Here is a 22,106-nt window from a genome sequence, read left to right on the forward strand (position 1 = left end):
TGTCTTTTCCTTTATGACTTGACTTAAGCAATATAAGCAAATCTTTCCTAATTTGAGGTTATAAGGCAGTTTTCAGTGTATTTTATTTTAAAATCCTTCTTCCTTACATTTATTTGAAGTTTATTTTTGTAGGTAGAGTGAGGAAAGGGATCTTCTCATTCCAGAATTGGTGTTATTCTAGACCATTTCGCCCCTTTGCTCTTAGTGGTTATATCACTCTGTCATATATCAGGTTCCTTTAAATGCCTGAGTCTGCTTCATTGTCTGTCCCTGTGCTACCATCACATAGTTTTGATGATGATAGCTTTGTAACATGTTGTGATTTCTGGTATGGTGAGTCCTTCTATATTCTTTTCACAGTTGTGGTTTTCATAAGATCTGGTTTTCAGCTTCCGATTGAGTTGTCTTAAAATCTGTGTTGTCCGATACTGATATTTCTGCAACAGGTTTCATTAAATTAGTGATGAATATTTTTCACTTTCTTTCAACTTTTTCATTTTATGGTACTTTTTAGATATTCTCTTAAAAAGAGGATATAGGAATCTTTTTTTCCTTCAACCCATTCTTGGAAAATGGTAGTCTGGACATTTTAATAATATTAATACTTCCAGTCCAAGAATAGAGGATGCTTTTCCATGTTTTTCCTGTTTAGTTTCTTTCATCAGTATTTTATAGTTTTCATTGTGATCTTTCACTTTTTTGTTTAAATTTATTTCTAAGTATTATATTTTAACTTTTGTACTTATTGTAAATGGTACTGCTTTCTTGATTTCCATTTCAGATAATTTGTTATTGTTGTATAACAATGGTAATAATTTTTTTATGTTAATTTTGTATCCTGCAACTTTGGTGGATTTGTGTATTGGTTCTAATAATTTTTGGTGAAGTCTTTGGGGTTTTTTCCATGTATAAAATCATGTTATCTGCAAACAGTGACAATTTGACTTTCTCTTTTCCAATTGAGATGCCCTTTATTTCTTTCTCTTGCCAAATTGATTTGGCTATGACCTCAGGTATTATGTTGAATAAAATTGGTCTTTGGCCTTTATTATGTTAAAATATATTCCTTCTGTAGCTCATTTATTCAGAATTTTATAAAGGATACTGAACTTTTCAAATGCAACTATTGAGATGATCATATGGTTTTTGTCCTTCATTCCATTGATATATTTTCTCATGTTTATTGATAGTGAACCATATACACATTATGTGCTGTTGGATTTGATTTACTATTATTTGGTTGAGGGTTTTTGCATCTGTATTCCTCAGTGATGTTGACCTGTAACTTTCTTTTTTTGTTGTATCCTTGGCTGATATTAGTATCAGGGTAACACCTTATAGAATGAGTTTGAAGAATTCCCTCCTTCAATTTTTGTAATAATTTAAGAATTGACATTAGTTCCTCTTTAAATATTTGCTAGAATTAGCAGTGAAAGCGACTGGTCCTGGGCATTTCTTTGATGGCAGATTTATTGATTCAGTTTTGTTACTTGTGGTTCGTCTGTTCAAGTTTTCTGTTTCTTCATGATTCAGTTGTAAAATGTATGTGTCTGGGAATTTGGCCCTTTCTTCTAGGTTTTCAAATTTGTTGGTGTATAGTTGTTCATGATAACCTCTAATGATCCTTTGAATTTCTGCGGTATCAGTTGTAATGTTTCTGTTTTCATCTGATTTTATTTATTTTAGTCTTTTCTCATTTTTCTTACTCATTTTTGTTTATCTTTTTGCATAATTATCTTTTTATTTTGTTGACTTGTATATTTTAGTCTTTTTCATTTATTTCTGCTCTAATCTTTACTCTTTCTCTTACTAATTTTGGTTTTCAATTGTGCTTGTTTTTCTGTTTTTTTTTTTTTTTTTTTGAGATGAAGCAATGGGTTGCTTATTTCTGCTTTTTTGATGTAGGTATCATTTGCTGTGAAATTCCGTGTCAATATTGTTTTTGCTGTATTCTGTAGGTTTTAGTATGTTGTGTTTCCATTTGAATTTGTTTCTAAAAATTAAAAAAGTTTCAACTTCCTTCTTGATTTCTTTTTTGATTCATTGGTTGTTGAAGAGTATAAGTTGTTTAATTTCTAGGCATTTATGTAGTTTCTTAATTTTTTTGATTGATTTCTAGTTTTTATTGCACTTTGGTCAGAAAAGATATCCCAGATGATTTCAGTAATTTCAAATTTGTTGAGCCTTATTCCATCCTATCGTCTGTCCTGCAGAATGTTCCATGTTTTGATGAGGAGTATATTTTCTGTAGCTGTTGGATGGAATGTTCTGGAGATGTGTGTTAGGCCCATTTGCTCTGGGGTGTGGTTTAACTCTGCCTTTTCTTCATTGCTTTTCTATCTGGATGATCTGTGCATTGCTCACAGTGGGGTGTTATGCCTTTATTTAAGATTTGTTTATGATAGATTTTTGTTTTGTGGTTATCAAGAGGTTAAGAAAAACCATGTTTTAAAAACATTATAACAAGCTATTTTGAAATGACAAGAACACAATATGATTTAAAGATAAGAAACAAAAGGAGAAAATATACTAATATTTACACTAGAAATTCACTCCTTCCCTCATTTTGAATTTTTGTTATCCCACTGTACATCTTTCTATATTGTCTACATTTTAACATATTAATGTAGTTACTATTTTTAATTTTTCTAGTTTTCATACCAAAGATATGAGTAGTTTGGGCACCATGTTTATAATATTAGAACATTCTGAATTTGTATCCTTACTCTTACCAGTGAGTTTTATTTTTTCCAATATTTTCTTCTTATTCATTTTTTCTTCAAGTTTGAAGAACTTTCTTTAGCATTTCCTATAGGATGGGTCTGATGGAGATTATTCTCTCACCTTTTGTACACCTGGGAATATTTTTTTCTCTTCCTTATTTCTAATGAAGTTTGCTGGCACAGTTTTCTTGGTTGGTAGTGTTTTTCCTTTAGTACTGTGAAAATCTCATGTCATTCTGTCCTGGCCTGTAAGGTTTCTCTGAGAATCTGTCAAGCAAATTGGGATAGTGTTATATATTATTTGTTTTCTCTTGCTGCCTTGAGAATTTTGTCTTTGTCTTAACCATTGAGAGCTTGAAAGATGTCTTGGGGTAGACTTGGTTGGAGTTAAATTTGACTGGTGGCCTTTGGTCTTCTTACACTTGGGTATTTATATCCTTCTGGGGCTTTTGGAAGTTTTGTGTTATTATCTTGTTGAGCTTTCTGTACTTTGACATTCTCAGGACCCTCCTGAACCCCAATAAAGTGCTTTCCCAGTGTTCCCATAAGCTTTCTTCATTCCTTTTCTTTTTTTGTACTACAAATGTGTATTTTCCGATACCCTGTATTGAAGTTCACTGGTTTTTTTTGATCCTTTTTGCTATTGATGTCTTTATCACATTTCTAATTTCACTGAGTGTACTTTTTAGCTCAAGGATTTCTGATTTTAAAATATTGCTTCCATTTCTTTGTAAGTTTTTTGTTTTCTAAAAGCTCATTGAGTTTCCTTAAAACAGGTGTTTTAAATTCTCCACCTGAGTTTGCCTGTAGTCATTAACTTATGGTTGGTTTCTGGCCACCTTATTTTGACTGTTAGGTGGAGTCAGGGTTCCCCAAAAGTTCTTAATGTTTGTTGGTTTGCAGTGTCATTTGCACCTTGAAGGATTAGGCATTTATTCCAGTTTTTATAATACGGCTTTGTGCCTGTCCTTCAAGAAATTTTAAGCAGGCTGCTTGTTTTCTCTGAGCCTGTTGTTACTTCTGCAGCTGCAACACTAGATTATGTTCTAAGCTCATGTTTGGATGAGTCTGCTGTTGATGTGCTTTTGTTGCTTTAGCATTAGATGGTGATCCAAGCCCAGGTTTATCCCAAATGTGTGGTTGGTGTATGGTTCAGCATGAACTGGGAGAGTACTTAGAAAAGAGTAGTCCTATAAGACTCTGCCTGGGTCTGGGGTAGGCCCAGATGTCACAGTCACTGTGGTCAGGCATTGTGGGATTCCACTGACTCTGAGCAGAATCATTGTGGAGAGAATAGCTCCAGGCTCCTGTGCTATGCATGTGATTGCCAATGCTGCAATACTGTGCATACTCTGAATCCATAGGTTGTAGAGACCAGTGCAGTGCTGGGGTAGGACAAAGGCCCATGCTGCTATGGGCTGCCTATTGCTGTGGCCCAAGACCAGACACAGGTGTTGCTGACTGGAATAGAAGTCTGATAGACTGATTCCCTGTGCCTGTTCCCTGGCATTGAGTCTGTTGCAAGGTCCCCATCTGCAGTCATTAAGCTAGGGATAGGGACCGTTATGATCTGCTTAGTGTTAGGTCTTACCAGTCTACACTGAATTCCAAGGCAAAATCCTATACTTACTACTGTCTTACTCCCAGCAAATGGAGTTTTGTTTTACCCTGTGCTGACTGAGGTTGAAGTACTGTTGGTAAAGACAGTCCCTTGATCACCAAAGCCAATGCTAAACTGGGTTACACCTGAGTCTCACAGTTGGATCTGTGTGCAGTAGCAGGAGTGTGCCCAAGCCTACACCACAACTCCAGTGATAGAGTCCAAAACACGAGCCTATCCCACTGGGGTACAGTCTCCACCTAGTGCTAGGGCAGGTCTAGAGACTCTGGCTGTGAGGCCTGGTTTAGGAATAACTGCTTCCCAATGTTGGGAGATGGGTAGAAGAACAGTCCCTTGACTGCCAAGACTGAAGCTACCTTGGTTTGTACCTGTCTCTCACAGATGCAGAGACCGGGTTCAGTCTGCAGGAATCGTGTGCCCCAGGCCCACTCTGATGGACTGATAATGATTTATCTGTCCCTCTAGCTTGCAGGTCTTCCTTTTCTGCCTTCTTCAGTGCATTTTTTCTTCTTCTTATACTAAAACCAGACTTCGACTTCCTTAGCTGTTATAAGGTAGTTTGGTGCATGAATAGCTGTTCAAATTGATGAGTCTGTAGGGCGATGGTTGTTGGAGGATCTTGGCTTCCCATCTTGCCCCACCCTCTAGTTTTTCTTTAACCTGGATCTATTTTAGTATTTATCTGGAATATACTTACTTTCAATGTTTTTATGTCGGATCTGTCTCCCTTTTTTGTAAACAACATAAAAATGTTAGAGTTTTAAAAATTCAGTCTTCAGATTATTCTTTAGTAAATAAATTTTAACTTGTATACACTTTATTGTGATTATCAGTTTTTTGTATCTCTCCTTTCCTGCCTTATTGGATTGATCTTGTCCTTATTTTTAGTTTTTTTTTGGGGGGTGGGGGGGGTGCTGGGGATTGAACCCAGGGCCTCGTGCTTGCAAGCAAACACCCTACCAACTGTGCTCTCCCCAGCCCTTGTCCTTATTTTTCATTCTTTTAAAGATTTTTAAAAATTACACATTCAGCTTCTATTTTTTTCACCATATTGTATTCTATTTATAGATGCACCATTATTTAATCTGTTTTCTGTTGAAGATTGATTTAAAATTTTTTTTTCCCTATAGTAGTGGGAATTTTAACCCAGGGGCACTTTACCACTAAACTACATTTCCAGTCCCCACCCACTTTTTTCAAGATCATCTCACTAAGTTGCTGAACTTGTGACCTTTCTGCCTCTGTCTCCTGAGTTGTTCGATTATAGGCATGCACCACTATGCTTGGCAATTTTTAAATTTTTTCTATTATAATTAGTAATCTTGTACACATGGTTTCACACATGTGCTTATAGGTGTATAAAATAAGTTTCTCATGGGTGATTCCAGGTCAAAAAGTTGGGTGTTTTAATTTTGTTAAAATAAAATCCTTTTAAAGATGAATTGATCCAGTAAGCAGATTTTATATTTTATATATAGTTAAAAATATTGAAGGAAAGCAAAAATATTTAATTTTAGGGAAGACTAATAATGCAGTATTATTTCTAAGGAAGATCAGAGTTTGGTGTTATGTCACAATTGCCTATAGAGATAAGGTTGAGGACAGATTTTCATTTATGTATATTAAATAATAAAATTTTATTAAAATGAATTTGAAGATTGCTTTTCTGATCTGAAGAATTTAGAGAGAACCAAACTGATGCTTGAGTTGTCTATAAAGAAGCCATACTTATCAGCTTGAAAAATAGTTCTTCAAAATGGAACACATGTATGCCAGTATCGGCTCCAAAAGAAGAAAAAGTCGAATTTTCAGTGTCAGTGGAATCAAATAGCTATGAACAAGGCCCTGAGTTGGGGTGGTACAGAAAAATTTAAAGTGATACTCCTTTGCTTTAGGAGCTCAGTCTAGAAGGCATAGTATGTATGCAAATAACAGACCAAAGTGGGATCAATGTGAAACATTTATATGGGAATTCTAACTGCTTTGGGAGGGCAGAGGAGAAAGATCTCTTCTGAGTATAATCCTTTTCACAGTTCTTTACTATGTCCTCTGCATGGGTTAAGGGATCAGAAATTATTGAACCACTGGGATTTGGGAAAGAAATAGGTATGAGGGTGAGATGGGATGGCAGTGACATTTGTGACTGTTCTGTTAGTCCACTCTGCTGGGCAGGAACTGACTTCCAGTCCCTTACTGACTTTCCCTCTTATCTGAGCAGCAGATGATAACTTGCATCTAGATAGTACCACATCAGCTGGTGGTAGAATATAGGGCAGCTGATTTCTGTGGCAGAATTTGAGGTCAGGAGGATTTTATTAAGTGAGTGGGATGTTTTTGGTGGAGAGGGTGATGAAACTTGGAACCTTATTGCTGCTTGTCCCAAAAGAGGTGAACCACAGGATGTGTGTTATCATTCAGCCCACATTGCAGTCTCCCATTATGTAGAGTGAACAATGTCTAAACAGATGTAAGCTCTATAAATTTTGTAGGATTTCTGCTGAGCACATCCCTAATTGTCACATCAGCAGTAGTACTGTGTATAAACTGTTTCTAGAGTTGATTTATGAACCACTGGCATCTAGGTTAACCAGTCAGTCTGGTAAAAATGTAATTTCCTCAAGCTTCATTTACAGAATCAGAATCTCTGGGGGTGGGATTCTGGGAAGTGGCACCCTGACAAGCTTTTTAGGTAAGAATCTCTTCTCTTGCTTTTCAGTTATATGTAGAACTTTTAAGTCATTTGTTTACTCTAATGAACTTTTATTTTCCAAAAATCACCTGTTTGAGCCAGTGGTATCCTTAAAGTAAAATGTTCATTGTATTTAAACTCGTTTCTGTTCTTAGAATTGCATTTGGAATGAAAATGGTGTGATCAAGTCAGTAAACATTGGTTGGGCATATGAATATGCAAGATGGTGGTTCAGTCTCAGTCAAGGGTCTCTATCTCTTCTTCTAATGTAGTCACTCACACCACAACAGGTTATCATGCAGTGAGTCCAGTGCAAATGAAATGGGAAATCCCTGAGCACTGCAGAGAAAGATAGAAGAGTGAAAATAGAGCAGATATTGTGACATCACTTGGTGGTAGTTACAAGTATATGGGTTAGACAGGTAAAGAGTAATACTGAAATAATTAGATTTGTTAAAATAAAACAGTAAAAACAACAACAAAAACTTATGTGAACCATATGTCCATCACTTCTTGGCCTTTTGGCTAAGATCAAATGTGAACCATGTTTCCCTTATCCTTATTGCTGTGGGAGGATATGAAACCCAAAGTGGAAAGCTAAATTTGTGTAAGCTTTACCTTTTGGTTTCACTATTTTCTAGTCATTATTCGTGTGGGACCACATGCTGGGCTAGTTTTTTTATGTGAGCTTCCCCTTTATTATTTATTTTTATTATTTATTTTTCAAGCTCCTTTTTCTCTTCAGGTTGCCCCACATTCTTTGAGTTTCTGGCCATCTTCTGTTCTCAGAGTATTTCTAATATGCCAGGCTTTCTATATTTCAATACCTTGACTTTGCTTCTTCCTCCTCCTTTTTTTTTTTTTTTTAAAGTTTCCCCTTTTGTGTGTGTGCGCTCCTGGTGATGTAACCCAGGGCCTGGCACATGCTACCAGTTCTTTACATTCTTCCACTGAGCTATATCTCCAGCCCTTAATTTTGAGACAGGGTCTCACTAGGTTGCTCATGGTGGCCTGAAACTTGTGATCCTCTTTTAGTTTCCTGTGTACCTGGGATTATAGGCATGTGCCACCAGGCTCCACTCTGTTTTCTTCACTGGGTCCATCTAATGGCTGACAGTAAATAGGAAAGGCCTGGTTTCTAATTCAGCAAATTTCTAGGGAAGTACATCAAAACCTAGACTGTTCTCTTGATAGTCTGTAATTTTTAAAAAAGAAATCATGTCCTGCATAATTCAGTACTTCATTTAATTCTTAATTGAATAATTTTTAATTTAATCTTCTCTGCACAAAAATTGGGTTGCTATTATGTTTCCTAACCTGCAGAGCACTCCTTTTCACTTAAACCACCCTAGTTTTGTCATTTTGAGGTGTGTGTGCCCACCTATACTCATCTTGTTACTTCTTCCTTCATTCCAAACACATACCCAGTCTTCCTTATGCTCCAAGAATTCTTGGAATGACTGGATATGTTGGTCAGGAGGAATCCATCTAAAACCAGGAGATCAGCAAACAGAAGCTTAGGAGAATTGGGCGTCAGAGAAAACCCAGTGATCCTGGCAGTGTTTGAGTTCTATGGGTTGTAACCATGGAATGGATTATGTTTAGGTTGACTCTGAGTGTCCCTGGGGATATCTGCTATGGTAGATCATTTGATTTAGATGACGGAAACATGAAAGTTTTAAAGTTTGCATTTATTTATCATTTAATGCATAAAAGACATTGCTCTTTACATATAGTATTTCCTTTAAACCTACTGTTTTATAATATATATACCTTATTTTATCAGTGAGGAAACTGAAGCTTAGGGCGAGAGAGAGAGAGAGAGAGATATCAAGTAACTTGCTTAAGCTTCATGTAGTATAAGGCTAATGTTTTTCAACAGGGCACTTCATAGTACAGCTTTTCTTAAAGTGCCTCTGTGATGCTCACAGATTTTCATTATAAGAGCGGGAAGATAATATTAAAATAGTCTATTCCAGTCCTAACATTCTGTGACTTTGTGGCTATAGGTAGCAAGTAGGATTTCAAAGAATTGGGTCTCAAAACAAGGACTCTTTTTTTTTTTTTTTTTTTTTTGGTGCTGGGGATCGAACCCAGGGCCTTGTGCTTACAAGGCAAGCACTCTGCCGACTGAGCTATCTCCCCAGCCCCAAAACAAGGACTCTTTTTAAAGATGTACAGTATCAGATCAAATTAATAGTCCAGAGGAACACCAATGTGATGTATCTACATTGGAGTTTCTTGGAGTCACAGGTTAATTCCAAGGATTAAGAAAAATTGATCTTGCCAAGACACACTACTTATAGGGGTAAAGCCAGGGGAGCCCTTACATGAGAATACTGTGTTCTAGCAGTCAGAGATGTTCCCCTTGGTGCAGGGGAATGATATTGGCCAAATTATATTGTTACAGTCCATGTACAAATATGTAACAAATCTCACCATTATGTAAAGCTATAACACACCAATAAAAAATTGAAAAAAAATTTTCCCCTTAGCATCCCTTATAATTTTTTTCTGTATAAATATCTTCTGGAATTACCATTTGTACTTTGCAAAAGAAAAAGGGCCATAACAAAAAATTATTTTAAATCAACCTAAAACTCATGAGATTTATTTGGCTCACCGAATGACAAAATGTTAAGACAAGTATAAAATGTGAACAAGTACAATTGACTATATATTTGTAATTGAAAATATTAATTATGGAAAAAATTGCACACAAATCTAAACCTTAAAAATTCTGTAAATCAAGTCATTGGCTTTTCTCTAACAAAGTAGGGGAACTCATTTTGGATTAATTTTACTTCAATATTGATTGTATCCTTTTTGTCTTACAAAATAGTTCTGTATCTTATGTTAGCCTCACACCTACCTTGTAAAGTTTTATCCCCATTCTCTAGTTGAAGAAATAGACTTAGAATGGAAAGATGGATTCTCTAACTCCACAACATTATTATGTGGCTAAGTTATTGAACTTGAGCCTAGCTTTGGGACTTGATTTCAAATATGAAAATTTTTAAATTAAATCTTTAACTCTTATAGGGAAAAGACAGGTACATAGCTCTCAGATGTCACCATGTTGTTAATATTTCTTTTTAAAAACATTTAGCATCATTTCAGTTTGCCCTTCAGATTCAAATTAAAGATGTTTATATCATAAATTGTTACCGGGGGGAAATGCCAATTTCTAAATCTTTTAAAACATGTTTCAAGACAATCCCATGATATAATGTAACTGGAGAATAGTATTGCTTCTAATTTTTAACTATAAATAAAGAAATTTTGTTTTATAATATATTTAGCCTGTGTTCTAGTTGTCAAAAGTACTTATACAGTGAATCAACCATAACTTTGAATTAAAAGTGATGCACATGCATTTTCTATTAAAGAGAAAAATAAATATGTGAACTACAAGATTCAAGTGAACATGTTTGCATTTGGAATACTGCTGATAAGTCTTGTAAATTACCTTATTCTTAAAACTTATGGTGGAATATCCTAGTAGCCAGATTATGATTAACAGATTAAAAAAATGATAAAGTCTGAAGTCTAAGTTTATCCAGCAGGGTGACTCATGCTTCTTTGTCATCCTCCCACAGCAGCATTTTGTTCCATGTGAATGCTAGTAACAGGCATCATACCCTGTTAATGCTAACATGTAGGAGTCAGTCGGAGGTAAAAACCCCTATCACAATTAGCATTAACAGCATACAGCCTACAGCAGGCCTCTGACATTCAGAGGATGAGGCGTACAGAATGTAAACCACAGATTTCCCCTTCCTGGTTTGCGTCACCTGCAGAGAGAGAGAAAGAGACGGTTGTGTACACACATGCAGTTATAAAGATGGAGTACTAGAATATAAATCTGATCTAGTCTTAAATTTTCTTTTGAAAGAATTCATTAAATCCCAAGAAGTCATTTGTTGAAGAAAGGTAGAGAATTTGGAATTTAAAAGATGGTATTGGTAACTCTAGTCCTATTTGAAGACTTTTTAAAATTATATTTTAATTCTATTCTGTAGTTATAAGTAATGTATACGTATTTATCATCTTTAAAACAACAACAACAAAAAACTCATCAGAGTCCCCAAATGCTAAAATAAAATGCAAAGCACAGAGCTTGAGTTCTAACATAGTATTATCTTTTGAGATCTGTATCTCATCTAGGAGCTAGATCATTTAAAGACCCAGATATTCAAAATAGTACTTTGTGATTTGTGAAAATTAAAATGGAATTAGCCTGTTGTATAAACGTAGGATTTGGCCTAGATTTTCATTCTGTAAAAAGTCATTGAGGCTTTATCTTTATTCTTTCAGGAACTATGATCTAGGCAACACAGGTCTAGCCTGTAAATGAAGGCATGTGAAAATGTCCCCTTCTGCTAGAGATTCCTTTGGGGAAAGGACCTAGTGGTTTTGTTTTTGATCTACACATAGGAAGTATGGTAAAGAGTTTTCTGTGTTCAAATGACTTGTCTTCAGCAAAGCCAATTAGAGAAAAGAAAAAGATGAATTTGCTATTTCCTGTTAGAGTCTGATTTTACTCTCACAGATAAAGTGACATTTCTCCCACAAGTTTCTGGTTTCAGTGTTACTATAGCAGAACCTAGAAGTTGGAGCATCATTCAAGTATGTGGTCCTTTTCAGTACCAAAGGGGAATCACCTTTTCTTTTAATAATGAAACCAACTAGATGTAAAAATGTGATTACATTCAAAAGAAATGTTTAAAGTTAAAAATTCCCCAATGAATGTATTTTGACAGGGCAGAATATCGTGGTTTGGAAATTTCCAAACCAAGGACCTATTACTTACTGATAGTATTTTTTTTTTAAACTTTGCTGTTCTCTGAGATGAATTGGTTTCATGTGAAAAGCTTTGAATTAAACAGTGTCAATTCAGAATTTTAATTCATTTGATAGAATTTCAGTCAAAAAAGATTATAAAAGTCAGGATTTCCCCCTCCATAGTGCCTTGGATACAATTAATATTCAGTAAATACACAGTAATATTCTAGTGTTAGTTCCACCCCAACCATTAACATTGAACTTTCTCTTAAAGAGATATATGTAATTGGTATTTAAGGCAAATTGTTTGCCTACTCTTCTACTTATTCCTATTTTCTAAAGGTATATCTGAATACAAGTATTAAAATAAATATTATTAGAAATCTTTTCATCTTTTTTACCATACGTATGAATTGCCTGATGATTCAGAAAATTGACCAGTGTTTTGATGCTATTATACTATATTAAAAGTTCTGATAGCTTTTACTTCCACTTTGGTTCAGACTCAAAAGGTATGTTGAAATAGTCACACAGGTCCCTCTTTTGTTCTTAATGCTCAAACACAAGCTTTCTGGTCCAGCTCTGATGAATTCCTAATACTGCAGAGAAATGAACAGTTTGTCTAAATATACTAAACGATCTTAGGTTACCAAAATAGATGAAAACATTAACTCCAATGAACAGATTGGGGAGAAAATATCCAAGAATTGCTTAAAAAATATGTTCAGTAGACTTCTACCCTTTAGAATAACCAGAAGGTTATTCATTTATTAATCTGGAAGCTGTGTTTACTTCTAGTGTTTTGGCCTGGGCTAACCAACAAAAGAATTCTATGCACCTGAGTGGAAATTAGTGATCACAGACAAGAAAGCCTAGTCTGTTAGCAAAGATACTGGGCAGAGGATGATGTAAGGTAATAAGAAGGTGGCTCTTTCTGGAGGCAGTACAGCTACCCAGATGGCAGAGTGGCAGAGGGAGAATTATACACAATTAAGATCAGGCAATCAGTGGTGTCAGTGTTAATCAAGTGGTAAGAATATGGTGAGCATAATGTGCAGTACACCACAATACAAGAAAAATATGTGCATTGTCCAAGATAAGTGGAATTGGGGTCTTGCTTAACTAGTTCTGTGGCTGTACTTCAAACCCCATGCTCCCCAATTCTTTTCTGGTCTACCACATGAAATATGTATTAATATTAGTTTTACTATAGTACAGTTCTTAGTGGCTAAGGATAGGCTCTGTGTTAAATCTAATACTTGAAAGAATTGCTACTCAGTATCAAAAGCAATCTTTCTCACCTTAGATAAAGATCTAAGATAAATCACTATATATATCAGACAATAATACCAAATATTTTTTCATTATATGGCAAGTTATCTTTCCTCTTATAAGGATCTCAATTAAAGGTGCACTTGGGAAAATTTCCTTTAAATTACTCTTTTCTGAAGTTTTTTTTTGCTGGGAATTCTTGGTAAAATACATAAAAATTACCATCTTAATCATTTTTAAGTTTAGAGTTCAGTGGTATTTAACACATTATTAATATTCTTCAACAATTACCACTACTCATTTACATACTATTCATCTTATAAGGGTCTTTTTAAATAAAAGAATCATGATAAGTTCTATCTTCCCACAATTTTATATATGTCCATATATTCCTATTTTGCTACTTACTTTCAGCACTAACCATTTCATATTGACATCAAAGGAATCACATTCTATAAAATGTTCTTTAAAATAACCAGTGATTCCATTTCATATGGGATGTCCTAACTATTCACTCTGCAGTGTGCAAATATTTGGAAACTATTAATTTGTTATAAAAAGAATCATCTATTTCTATTGAATATTTCTATATTAAAAGAGCAATACAAATTCAAATGTCATATTTTTGAAATTTTAAGTGGTTCAGTTTACTTTCAGATATTTTCCCAGTTAATTTTTTTGTGTACCTGTCAAAAACATAATCATAAAAATGGGCTTCAAAGTTGATTCCTATAAAAGATCCATTTACTGAAATCATATAATTGCATATGTGGAAGCAGTATCAGATTTTTCCCATCAGAACTTATTCTGGTTCTCTGTATTCTACAGTTGCTGTTTTGGGATAGATCATGGAAATAAGCAGTAAAGATTGATATAAGATCCTGAGAAATTTTGGATGTATCATGGTTAATATTTGAAAAAACAATAATTTCTTAGTTACCTTTTACCTAGATTCAGAAGATGAAGGGTGACTGCAAACATGATGTCCCAATGACCTGCCCGTCTGAAAACTCTATTATAGTACTTCTCTTCCATTCTACTTAGTCTGAATTTCTTACAATAAAACCCTCTCCTTTGGGTGAGAGAAGAGAGGTGGTAGGTAAGGTTATCAGGTAGGCTGTTCTTGAAATGCAAATAAGATATTTGGGAAAGGAGGACCTGGGTGGGGTTAAAGTTGAAAGTCAACTTACACTAGTTTACTAGGTTAGTTAGCTACTTGTCTTTTAAAGTGGAGATCAGAAACTGAGTAGAGAGGACTCAGGGTAAGTAGGTTTTAATGGGATTAAAGAGTGATTTAGAGAAAAGATGTATATACCCAAAATTGTTCAAGAGTACATATTCTTCATGTTCATTATAAAACAGCCACAAATTAAGTATTTGAACAGTAGGGAGATAGGAATTTGGGAAAAAAGGAGAGCTACTGAGTCTCACACTCATGAACCACTGAAATGCAAAAAGTACCTGTGAATAGTTGCCCTTGCGCTCTTGACTACCTTTGTCTGCAAAAGTAACATGAGGGCAATGTGCAAGTGCAGGGAAAACTGGAGGGATATCGTTTACCTCCGCCCTGGCACTACCTCTAGTCCAGCCCCTAGCAATTGTCCCTCTATAAAAACACCCCACACCAATGGATTGCTGCCTCTCCCTCTGGAGATGACCCATATTCTCCCTTGAATGTATATTCCTTGCTTTACTCCAAAAGGCATCTCTCTCTTGAGATTGCCCCCATTCGCCCTTGAATATGTATCTACTTTCCTAAATAAACCTCAGTCTATGCCTTTGACTGGAAGAGAAATTCTCTTCCTTAATGCTGCTGGGTCAGCTTCACCCTTCTCTGGGAATTCCTCAGACCCTTCTTGGGAAATATCTCTCTGACAGTATCATCTGAGTTTCACTTGTTCTCTGTGTTTCAATCTTGTGCATATTATCAAAATTCATAAAAAGTAATTTTTCAATAATTCCTCATAAAGCCCTTCAATATTCTCTGACAAAAATAAATTTCAAATACTGGTTTCCTAAAGTGTGTTTGTTTTGGTGAGATCTATCACAATATGATTTTTCTGTTACATCTCAGTAACTGGTTTTGGAGATAAGTCAATTTCTCCGCTGTCAGGAAATGGGGCAAAGAGTATTATATTTCCTCTTGAATCCTGAGTTCCACCATTAAAAGGAGATTGATGGCATGACTTGCCATTGACTGAGATGGTGAGCATTGGCAGCCACATCTTCTAAATCTCACAAACACATCTAGAAGTAAAACAGTTCAGCAGGAATAATTCATATCCTGAACTATTGGTGAATTGTTAGGATTACCTCTCATCATTAATTTGCATTTAAGAATAATTTCTGGTATAAGCCATTGCTGGGAAAAGAACTATAACCTCATTATGTCATATTTTCTTTCATGACATCCTAAATCCCTTCCTTGCTATTTCTAATTAAGAATTCTTTATTGAAAACACCTATTTCTAAATTAAGAGCTCCTTATTGAAAAGAGCCACTTGCATATGAAACAGCTTTAATACAACACCTTTAACACACACAAAAACTTTGTATGTATTTTTGAGGATCTGCCAATAATGATATTAATACATTAAAGCAAAACTGTGATATACCTACCTTTTTATTTTTTTGATACTAAGGATTGGACATGGACACTTTCTCATTGAGCTACATCCTCAGCTCTTTTAATTCTTTTATTTTGAGACAAGTTGTACTGAGTTGGTTAGGACCTTGCTAAATTGCTGAGTCTGGACTTGATCTTGGAATCCTCCTGCTTCAGCTCCCGAGTTGCTGGGATTACAGGTGTGTGCCATTGCACCCGAATACTGTGATGTCTTTTGAACTGTCTCAAAAGAAAGCTGATATGGATATCACAGAATCACTATGAAAATATTCCATTGAATGTTTGTAAACACACAAGAGAGAGAGAATATTGGCCTTAGAGGATTATTTTGTATTTCTCAATTTTAAAACCTGGCAGTTTTTACTAAAATGACTTGCAGAACATATTTATGAGCTAGATCACCTTCTTAGTACTTTTGTTATGGACAGTTATTAATACCTTCACTTTTCAGATAAGAATGCGGAAAAAACAAGTGAGGATTTTTTTTCCCCAGAGTGAGTCTGAGCAGTAATTAGAAGTAGGAGTACAGCCAGCCTGAGCCCATCTCCCTCCCCTGGACCAGTATGTCCCAGGGAGGGGCTGACTTCTTCAATACTCTGACCTCACACTGGCTTAGCTGCAGGCCCAAAATTGCTGAAATGTTATAAAACAAACATGGACAAAAAAAAAAAAAAAAAAAAGACAGGAAGTGAAAAATGAATTTTGTTGTTTTAATGACGGTCATTCTTATTTCATATTTAGTTTTCCATGTGCCTAAGAACTTAAAACTTTTTAATATCATGCTTCCCCATAAGAGAATTCCATTAATAATTTTTCCTTTTGATTTATACTTTATTTTTGATATCCTTTTATTTTCCCCAACCTGAGGAAAATGTGATAGTAGTTATCAGCTCTGGGGTATCCTGTCAGCCTTTGAGTTGCCTCTTCCTTGAGGCCTCCTCTGTGTACTTGAGTTCAGTGTTAATTCTCAGCACTGGATGTCAATAAAATGTCCTTTGGAACTTACGTGTTATCTGTTATTAGTTATATTCATATGTCTAAATGACAGGAAAAATTTGCTTTTCTGCTTTGGCAAGCCACAGTTCGTATTTTTCTCCTTCTTCCTTTACCTTGCTTCTGCTGGGGATCAAACCCAGGGCAGGGCCTCAGGCATACTAGGCAAGTGGTGTACTGCTGAGCTACACTCCCAGCCCCATAATTCATATTTTTCCATTTCAACACACCATGCCCTCCAGTAGGGAAGAATTTGTGTAATGAGAATTGTGGTAGACAAACTGAGCAAGTTCTATGAATGACAGTTTTGGATTTTGTCTTAAAAAAGTTAGCTGTCTTATGATGCTATTCAAATTGGATACCTTGAGTTACAAGGCAAAGCCTGTACATTTACTTTTTATACCTCATAGCATTTTACCCAATGCCTTAACATACTATATAAGGGTTGTGGTTAGTATTCCCCAAGATGTCATCTCGGGATCCTATATACCTACGCATTTGGCAAACCTATTCCGAATTGCTCCTCAAAATGTGGACTTTCCCACCTTGCCTTATTTTTTTTCCTTACTTTCCTTATTTCTCATTTCTTTTTTATTACCTTTTCTCAGGTAGCACCCTCCTGGAGGCTGGGCTGCATTTATGCCTGGCTTGCCTTTCCTTGTCTGTCTTCCTCAAGGTGGCTGGTCCTTTCTTCATCCTCCATTAGAACACTTATCACATTGCATGGTAATTATTTCCATGTCTCTTCTACAGTGACGAGTTACATGTGAGGCAGAAACTGGGTTTTACCTCAGTGCTGGATATAAAGCCAACACTTGGTAAATACTCTGAATAAAGGCTTGGGATTCTCCAAAGGCATTTCTGTATGGATCATGGGCTTAGATTTGGCACTGGAGTATTTTAATACAATTTAATAAATAGGCAGGTTCTTGGAGAATTAGTGTAGAAATTTATAAATGTGGAAAGACATTAATAAGATTTGTTCATACTGTAGGCTAGTAATAGAAGGTTTTAGAGGATTCTAGGCTTGACTCTCAGTCCACAAAATACAATCATCATAGGGTATAGCTGGAGAATATGAGAAAAAATAATCATATGGACTTATGGGTAAAAACTGGGCTTCAACCCTATTTTTTTTTTAAACCATACTTGGATGCTATAATCATGTGTTTTCATTATGTTAGGACTATATCATTGCTCTTAGGGGATATGCATTAAAGCATTTAAGAGGTGAGATTCATATAGATATATATGTAGAAAAGGAAATGGATAGGGATAGGGAAGGATAAAGCAAATGTAGCAAATGATAACAATTAGTGAATCTACCTGAAAGGGCTTGGGGTGTTCACTGCTTTGTTTTCGGCTTGCCTGCATATCATCTCTGACCTGACCAATGTTACTGTGTGTTATTTGGCAAGTTAATAAACCTCTTCAAGCCTTAAATTCTCTAAAACTAGAGATAAGCTTAGAATTTCCTTTAAAAGTTACTGTATGGGATGAAGTGACACAGTACATATAAAGCATCTACTCAGATATGAGGCTCATAATCAGGGCTCAAGGATGTTGACCATGGTACTAACGACAACTGTCATCAGTACTTGCTGGGTACCTTGTAAGTACCTGAACATCTGTCATATGTTAACCTTGCCATTTTAAATGTTCAAGTCCAGATACTATTTACTACTCTATAAATGAATCATTACATAAATCTGTAATTATCTAAAAGCCTACAAGAGCCAAATTTTAAAAATTCTTGACTAAAATGGAGCAAGTTTTATGACATGCATATATGATTATGTCAAAATGAATCCCCATATTATGTATAACAATAATGTACTAACAAAAATATTACAAATAAAATTTAAAAAGTTTTTGGTTTATCCTGATCTCTAAGTCATAAAATAACTTCTAAGAGGTTTCCTTAGGGAAAAAATTCAGAAGTGTTTTAGTAATTTTTTTCTTTTGGTTAAAGAGACAATGTGCATACCTATAATCCCAATGGCTTGGGAGGCTGAGGCAGGAGAATCACAGGTTCAAAGCCAGCCTCAGCAACTTAGTGAGGTCCTAAGCAACTGAGACCCTGTCTCGAAATAAAAAAGAACAACTGGGGATATGCCAGTTACCTGTCCTTGAGTTTAATCATCCCTGGTACTAAATAAATAGACAAATGAATCCTGAAACTGTTAAAAACTGTAAAACCTAACAGTTGTTTTACTGTTTACTGTGTCAACAAATTCCTTTGTACATGTTCTTTACTTTCTAGACTTTATTCCTATTTTACTTTCCAAGTTGGTTTCTTGAAGACAAGATTAACCATTTATATATAATAAGAGCAAAACACTCACATGGGACTCTTGTGCCAGGCACTATTCCAGGTGCTTGGTGCATACTAACTTGCTTATTCCTTTTCACAACCTTGGGAATTAAGGAATGAACATCCTCCCCAAGTGCCAGAGAGGTACTGAGGCTCAGGTGTAACTTGCCCACGGTTAAACAGTGGGTGAGGAGGGGCACAGCTGGGATACACATCTGGGCATTCTGGCTCCAGCATACACACGCATAACCACTCCTAGCCTGATGGTGGACAAACATATAAAAGACCAAGGCATTTTGTTAAGACAGCCAGGAGACAACACTCTGTGTAGAACACTCATTTATGGAGAAATGGCACATTGAATGTCATTATAATCTAAATGGCTTCAAGGTTTGATTCAGTCAGCTGTTTGATATCCTTCACTAACCTTTCTGTCTGCCAGTGTCTTAATCTTGCCTTTCTACATATGGTTACTGTTTTTCAGAATTAGCACAGATAGTCATAATCCATGTTATGTCATAGCCACTTGACTGATGTTAAGCCTTCTTTTCTGGCACGTGTGAGCGCCTTGAGGTTGTGAGTGAGGACACTGAACTGCTCTGATATGTGGTGTGCTAATTTGAGGGTAAATGTGCTTTTGAGGTAGTTTTGCTTAAGGCCCTGGATATTATAAGCTGAGGACAGGGCTTAAATGTTTCATGGCAAGTGAGAATTACATAACAGTGATCAAATTTAGAAGCATTGCTTCTCTTAAGATTCTGAGATAAAAGCACACACACACACATATGTGAAATTACTGCGTATTATCTCTATATTCCTTATATTACATATGCATATATATTAAAGAAATTTGCAGTCAGTGGAAAGGTGGAATAAAAAGAGGCTTTTGGATTTTAATATTTCCCTTGGAAAAGAAGTATTTTACATGTTTTTTGTGATACGCAGTTTCAGGAAACATGCCAGTACCAGTAGAAGTAGTGAAAGACAAAAATACATTTTATAGTGAGTTAGAATGGCACTTACTCTGACTTTCTTTGAACATGGAGGATATGAATTCATGTAGCTGTGTCTTAGGAGATACATGAAGGTGAGTCTGATAGTCACCCTGGAACCACAGAATTTCATCAGTTTAAGGGATTTTAGAAATGATTCAGTCCTGGCTATTCATTTGAGAGATGACAAAAAGGAGTCACAGGAATTTGCAGAGTTGGTACTAGAAACATGCCATGGTTTTCAGACTGGTGCTCTTTTCTTGGAGGGTTGGAGGTTGCACATCAAAACTGTAAGGCTGACCAATAGCTTCAACTAAGCAGTAGCCCACAAAAATGGAACACCAAGTAGTTAAGGACAAGACTGCTCAGTAGGGAGTCTGCCCACCTCGTTCCTCCATTCAGGTTATTTAGAATAGGGACTATGAAACTGACCACCCTGTAGGGTCGATGCTGAGTCAAAAGAAGCCTCTAACCTGCTGATGTTGAATGCAAAATTGTGTATGAGGATGCATGTTAAAAAAAAATTCTGGGAAAAGCATATATAACTTCCATTAGAAACCAAAGAAGTAGGAAAAAGGGAGTTAAAGAACTATTATGCTACAATTAAAAGACTTCTTTAATATTGAATTGTAGATCTTAGTCATGACATAGAATAGCTGTTGAGAAAATTTCAGAAGTTAAAACCTAGGGCTTTTATGGATGGAGTTTTTGATTCACCAAAGACTGATCTGATGAGATATGAAGAAAGATGAAAGTTACGAATTTATCATGTTTGCACATGGAAAGTAAAGAATGATAAAATTCTTAATACGTTCTAATTAGTTCAAGCATTTACATTACCACAGTTGAAATGATATCTAATTGCGTAGCAATGATTTTTAAGCCTTTCTTAGCACTTCTTAGGATTGTGAGGATAGACTGTGCTTGTCTAGCTCACCTTTGTCCCTCCAGCCTCAAGCATTGCGTCTGTCACAGCAGAATGTGATGATGGCCTTCCCAGAAAATAACGTGGCACTTAAGAGACCTTTTTTTTTTTTTTTGGTAAAAGATCAATAAATTATACATTATACTTTTTTTACATGATTAGGGTAAAACAAGAGTGGATGTTTGTGCAAACACCACTGTTCTGCTTTGAGGCCACAGTATGTTTCTCTTCCTTAGCATGAGTGGATAGGAAGCTGGGACCCATGGCCTGGGTGAGCTGGCCCAACCTGTGAAGGAACTCGCTTATTACAGGTCATTAAGGAGTAGCCCTAGCAGAAGTAATTACTAAATGTGCCTTGATCCCCTGACAGAAATCAGGGGGTGGGGGCAGCAAGGTATTGTGGAATTCAGCCTAAACTGAGAGTCAAGAGCCTGTGGTCTGCCCCTCCCCCCCATCCCACATCCGTACCTAAAAGCAGGTTTTGCACGAAGGACTGAGTGACCTTACTGGAGAAAACTTAAATTCTCTGAGTCACAATCCTCACTGGTCAAAATGGGGATAACACCACCTACCCTGCCAATTTCCTGTCATTGTCACTATCAGTTTAGAAGACAGGCAGGGAATTGCTTTGAAAACTTTATAGCTTGTGTTACTGTTCACATAAATAGTTAACTTTACACATCTATTTTTAAAACATCAACCCTATGCTTATTAAAAGTTCGTGTGCTCTGGTTTACTTAGATTATACATTATGTCAAAGCCATATAAAAGAGGCACTACTTCCTTGGACAAATGAATGGGGATAGCAGTAACTTTGCTTTGAAATACCTACACAGTGTCCCCTTGGCTTCATCTATTTGCCACAGTATGTAAACTAAGTTATGAGCATCATTAGATACTGCTCATGCTGTCTGATGTAGATGACTTCACCTCTCTGGGCTTTGGTTTTCCTGGTTTTAAGATACTTTGGATATTCACGTATCTTTGTAAGCTGTCAACTTCAGTATTTGCAGGTTAAAATTTATTTTTAATCATCCTGCTATGCCTTCTTTAGATGAGACAAAATTCAAAAGACTTGGTCCACCCTTTAGAGCTGTAAAATGTGATGGGAGTTTGGTGAGCAAAATCGCACCCTGCCACAATGGGAGCAAATAAATAACAGCAAC

General features: G+C 35.9%; 1 protein-coding gene across 1 annotated transcript in view; it reads right to left on the minus strand.

The window, feature by feature from the left end:
* The window catches only part of LOC306637573 (uncharacterized protein), a gene marked incomplete at its 3' end in the record, with an annotated part of 78,034 nt that overhangs the window by 53,932 nt on the left and 1,996 nt on the right, over positions 1 to 22,106 (minus strand). The window lies entirely within an intron of this gene.

The sequence above is a fragment of the Sciurus vulgaris genome, assembly GCF_902686455.1.
Source record: "Sciurus vulgaris genome assembly, chromosome: 10".
Classification (NCBI taxonomy): domain Eukaryota; kingdom Metazoa; phylum Chordata; class Mammalia; order Rodentia; family Sciuridae; genus Sciurus; species Sciurus vulgaris.